Consider the following 6000-nt stretch of genomic DNA (forward strand, 5'->3'; position numbering starts at 1 on the left):
TAAAAAGTGATTTCAAAGGTGGGGTACCATTGAGGCAGAATCTACTCCCAGGTGCAACTTCTCCCCTGGGTCATCATCCCTGTGGGCACTGCATTTTTTGTAAAAACATTAGCAGGATGACAGAATTTGTGAATCCTACTAATCAGAGGAAATATCATCTTAGGCATTTTTCTACGTGTAGCACAGATAGAGTGATCTATGTTATACAGTGTGGCTGTAAGAAACTGTACATAGGGCAAACTACAAGAATGGTAAAAATAAGGATAGGGGAACATTGGAGTAACTTAAGAAACAACAGAAGAGGGGCCCCTCTTGTAGACCATTACAATCAATGTCCTTGTTCTATAACAGAATGCAGGTTTTGGGTTCTGGAAAAGGTACATGGAAGAGATACAGATATTTTATTACGTAGAGAATTACATTGGATTTTAGAATTGGGTACTATGATTCCAAATGGGTTGAATGAGGAATTCAACCTTTTGCCTTTAATTTAGTTTACACAGAAAAAATAGGTATTCTTAATTATAGTCAGGTGTGCCCAGGTATAGAGCTATATTTAGCTTAGAATGTTCTTCACACAACAGAAGTTATAACAAAACTATTTATGAAAGTTGGATGAAGAATTTATATGTGTAAGTATTTTTCATATAATTTTAGATGATTCAAGTAAGATATATGTACTTTTAACTCTATGTACACCGCCCAGAGAGCCTTTTTGGCTTAGGGCGGTATATAAATTAAATAAAATAAATAAATAAACTATTTTTAACTGCTTTTCTTAGTAAGAAGCTTACTGTGCACCTGGTTTTCTTTAAAGTTGGCTGCAATTTGCTAATGATATCCAAACAAGAAAAAAACACCACAACCCCTACCCCAATGCATTTTCCGTTTTAAATCCCTTACAATGTCATTATTTTAGGGCTTACATCATGATTTATAAATCTTTGGAATGAGAGTACCATAATTTTATCTTCCCACATGAAGTATAAAACCAAGTATTTTTTCCACTTTCCTCATGCAATAGGACCTTGTCCTGTACAGCAAAGCTGTAAGAGCATACAACTCATGTGACCTGAGGTATTTTTGTGCAGCCAGCACATGAAAGCACCTCCTGCCAACTCCTGTGATTGGAAACTGTAATGTAACCTATAGCATGGAGATAAGTTGAAATAAGGAAACAAGGAATATCTAAAAGGTAACCATCGTTTACTCAGTTTTGTTCTTACTCTTCTAAAGATGACTTCTAAGCCTAGCTCAGTATTCAAAGCACCCAAATTGTAATTTTGAGCATTTAGAACTAGTCACACCAGGAGCCTAAGCTAGAAGAAAAATCAATTTAGTAACACAGAACTTGTCCCAATATCTACAGACATTCTATGAAGGACAGAACATGCTACTCTGTAGCAAACGTCCAGCTAATGATATATATCCAATCTGGCCCTTGTTACTAATTGACACACTGGCTCAAACATTTTCACCAAATCCATTACTGTCTCTTTTTTCAAGCTTAATTTGAATGAAATCTGGATGTAGTACCAAATATGCTAAAGCAAAGCATTTGCAATTTCCTAAATCTGACTCCATTTCCAGTATCAATCACAAATTGTTTTTCTTTGTGAAAGAAAGGAGTATGAGGAAAATATCAACCTTTTCCACTGACTATGCCATATTCTCGTGTGCTTTGTCAAATACTATGTTTGACATTGGGGGCTAGGGACTGGCAAATCTTCATGAGACACCATCCTCACCAATCCACTGAGACTTCAAGAGTGATCTCATACTCTTCATTTTATACACTCCACCTGAGCTCTGCAATTAACTTAGCTGTCAAATTATGACTCTCCATAGGAGATGAAATAATAGGTTGGTACGTAAAGACAAGTTTGCCAGCAACAACCAGTCCTGGCTTGTGGGAGGTTGTGAGCATTTGGTTTGTAAGTAAATAGTCTTACCCTGTCTCCCCACATAGGGAGGGAGGTAAATTGCATTTTTAAAACTTAAATTTCTGTAATTTGTGTGTGCACCTAAGTTCAATTAGCATCCTAACATTGCAAAACTGAACAGACAGTAAGATAAATTAAACATCATAGGAATAAACCAATCCTCTTGTGAGGACATCTGCATTTGCAGAAGGGGAATGATTACAACACAGTGGAGCTTTCATCTCCCCTCTGAGAAGCTTTTAGTGGTATGCATGGCAATTACATAGATTCTACACTGAAAAATACCCCATTCTAAACAGGAATAACAGAAAATCTCTACCTAGTTATTTCTTCATTTTTAAATACTGAAGATATTATCTCAAATAACATCAAATATATATTGTGGGTGAAATCCAACATTATGCTTGTGGATGTGATGAGTTTTCACCTTTCCTCTCCTCCCACCGTCCTAGCCCTCCAAACTGCTCTTGAGGAACAGCAAGTCCTCTTTGCTCAGGTGGGACACTACAACTAGAGATCACCCTATGGATCCTGTTGCTGAATTAGTTCCTGGTTTTCTATTACGTTCATATGTTGTCTGTACGTAGATCATTTTTATACATGCCTGCACTTGGAAGACTGTTTGGAAAATGCAGTAAACAAAATAAATGGGAGTATTATTATTTATTACATAGCCAAAGCTCTCTGGGCAGTTTACAACAATTAAGAGTATGGATCATATCTCAACAGTTTGTTCCCACAGCTGCACTTACACATAGTCTCTTTTCTAGCATAATTCAAAATGCTAGTTCTACCCTTTAAAGCAAGAATGGGGGAACCTTTGGCCCACTTGTTGCTGGATTCCCAATTCCAATCAGCCTAAACCAGCATGCACAATGGCCAGAGATTATGGGAGTTGTGGTCCAACAACCTATGGCCAGCCAGCCACAGGTTCCCCAGCTCTGCTTTAAAGCCTTAAACAACTAAAGACCTAGATAGCTAAAGTGCTGCTTCTTTTCACATGAACCTGGGTATTACAATTTTCCTCACAGGTCCTTCTCTGGGTTCCTCTATATTTGAAAGTGAGATAAATGATGACCAGATATAGGGCCATTCTTCTTGCATGCCCCAACTGTGGAATGATCTCCTGGTTACAGTGCCCCCCAAAATTGTGGAATGCTCTCCACAGGGCAGGTCATCTAGTGCCAAGAAGGGTCACTACTCAGTGGTAGAGCATCTGCTTTAATCGCAGAAGGTCCCAAGTTCAATCACTGGCATCTTCAGGTAGGACTGAAAATGTCCCTTCTGAAACCCTGGAGAGCCACTGTAGACAATACTGAGATAGATGGACCATTGGTCTGACTTGGTATAAGGATGCTTCCCAGGTTGCTAAGTTCTTTTCAGCATCACGTAAAAACCTTTTTGCCCTTTAGTTTTTGTATTAATGCTGAATTATTGTTAACTCTGCTTTTAATTGTTTACTGGTTTAACAACATTTTGCAATCCTTATCATCTGAAGAGTGGTACATAAATGGCTAAATCAATTCTTATCTTCAAAAAATATTGCCTATATTTTTAAAGCCTATTAACTGGCATTTTAATTATTGTTGTATTAACACAAACAACTCTGTCCTACAGACTAAGCATATACATAAAGCATGAAACCAAGGTAGAAAACAGGGCCCGAGTGCTTTAATTCCACAACTCCACAACTCCAAAAGCAGAGTGCTTTTGTGCTAAAATCCCACAACTAAGACTAGTCTTGTGTAATTCATATGGCACAGATTCACCTCATGCAGAGGCTCCCTGTCAAGTTATATGTAACACCTTGTCAAGTTCTACGTAACACTCTTCCAATCTAAGGAGGCCAGTTCATGCCTGTCTCATGTTTCCTATCACAAAAGTCTCATGGAAAACCTCCTCAGATTATTCAACAGTAACCATACCTCATGGCATTGAAATGTTACATTCTTAAAAGTATATAGCTTCAATTGGGATGTATCCAAAGGTGCACAAATAGAGTTCCACTCACATGAGACTTGCTGCTCCCTCCTCCTCCCTACTCCAAAGGGTCCCCCAACCTTCTGGAGCATATTTTGAGAGTGCATAGGGGACTGCAGCAGAGAGGAGAGGAAGGGGGAGTTCCACTGGGCAAGTAGAAGGCTGTTGTGTGAGTGAAACAGCACCACTGGACACAGCCCAGAGTTAATATTTATCTAGTATTATTCATATTTAAATCCATTTGGTGAAAAGCAACCATCTAAGCCTAATAGAGCACTCAAAAAATATTGGGTTCAAGTTATCATAAAATAGATTTTGCTCATATATCAATCAAAATATCATAGGTTGCAATTCTATGCACATGTATTTGAAAATAAGTTCCATTTACATTAGGACTTTCTTGCAAGTTTAGGACAAGACTACGCAAGTTTTCATCTTTGGTATCCCCCCCCCAAAGTATTTGGATAAGATCCTGTCAGCTGTTATTTAACATTAAGAGTCCTGTGCTGCTACAGAACGTCAGATCTCATGACTTAACAAGTCTTTCATTCCCCACTACTAAGACCTTAAACTGCTGGCTTCTGTATCTTGCAAACACTATAGGAGGGTGAGATTAAATACTGCACATCATACAAAGCCTAATAGCATAAATCAATCAATTTTCATATCCTGATGTTGATTTCCAACAGTAGCTATCTGATGCTGATCTGTATTAGTTTGTGGCAGCAAAAGAACTCCACTTACCTGGGAGTAAGCATTATTGAATTCAACAGGACTTACTTGTGAATAGCCATGGTTAGAATTACAGTTAGCCTTTTAGGGGTAACAAGCCTCTATGCTGCTTTATCTTGGCTATACAGAACTTCCATAGATCTACAGGATCTTTTGCATTTCACAACTTTTTGACCCCATTATTTACAGTAATGCATGTCTGTATCAGTGTGTGCAAATAAAGTGAACCCCCATTCACAAAATGAAGTCTGCTGCGATCCACAAAAGCTTGGGGCACAAAGTTCGTCTTTACGGTGCTACAACACATACTACAGACCTTCATAGTCCTTTTGCTCCATTATTGGTTATTCCCCGACCCCCCCCCCGGTATACCCGCGTGTGCGTTTGCCAAATGAGGAACGCACTTCAGGCATCTGAGCGGCTTCCGCCACAATAGACCTGTTGTTGGCCGTTTAAAGTAGTGCCAAAAGCCTGTCTTGTGTGACGCTTTCGCAGCCATATTGTGAAGCTTGACAGCCACTCCTCGGGAAGGCCCACCACAACGGACCGCTACCGGAGCTCTCACGCAGTCAAGCCCCCAGCCTGTCACGGCCGAGTCTCCCGGCACAACAAACCAGGCCGTCCGGTCCGCTTTCCTCAAGTCTCCGTAAAGCCCCGCCTCCTGCGCGCCCGGCCTCTTCCCAGCGCCCTCGCTCACCTGGGGAACACTTCCTTTGCGCCAGTGGCGGATGAGGAGGGCAGCTATCCCTAACGCAGCTGCCCTGACCACACGACCCGCCTCACAAAATGGCGGCGCCTCTGCAGCCCCCTCCCGGCCAACACTCTCCTTGCTTCGTCGTCACCGTCGGTGACACCGGAGCGGGCAATCGCCTTCCCCTCCCCGAGAGCGTGAGAGGGAGCACATTGGCTGGTGCTGTCCCGCAACGACCGCCCACTCTTTGACAGGATTGGCAGGAAGTGAGTGTCAATCAGTGCTCGCCTTGAGAAGCAAAAGCCAATCCGCTTAGACAAGTCTCAGGTTCTCCCTTTCCTCCAACATCCTTTTAAGTGCCGCCCCCTTAAGGCGGTCTAGCGAGTCGGATCGTACGGCAGATTTATCTCTACAGATTAGGGTTGCCAGGTCCATGGCCTGAGACTGATCCTGTATCTTTAGGAGAAGAGAAAGTCAGCCAAGTGCAGGTGTTCTTAGATACTGTTTCTTTACAAGTTGTGCAGGGGGAAGGGAGAATTCTACCTTGTGTTTTTTCCCATTACAGAGTTGCAAGAACACCCGCACTTGGCTGACTTTCTCTTCTCCTGTGAGACAGGGGTGTATTTTATCACCCTATTTGTTTATATGCAGAAA

General features: G+C 41.3%; 1 protein-coding gene across 5 annotated transcripts in view; it reads right to left on the reverse strand.

Moving 5' to 3' along the window:
- RBM10 (RNA binding motif protein 10) overlaps positions 1-5578 on the reverse strand; it is a 42464-nt gene extending 36886 nt beyond the window's left edge. For 4 of the 5 annotated variants that reach the window (XM_061614411.1, XM_061614410.1, XM_061614409.1 and 1 more), the window contains exon 1: positions 5353-5578. The gene's annotated coding sequence lies outside the window, so the exon portion shown is untranslated. Of the gene's footprint in view, positions 1-5059; positions 5238-5352 lie in introns of those variants that run through there. The other variant, XM_061614408.1, reaches the window with a different exon arrangement.
- Positions 5579-6000: the final 422 nt, after the last annotated feature.

Source organism: Rhineura floridana, chromosome 3 (assembly GCF_030035675.1).
Source record: "Rhineura floridana isolate rRhiFlo1 chromosome 3, rRhiFlo1.hap2, whole genome shotgun sequence".
NCBI lineage: Eukaryota > Metazoa > Chordata > Lepidosauria > Squamata > Rhineuridae > Rhineura > Rhineura floridana.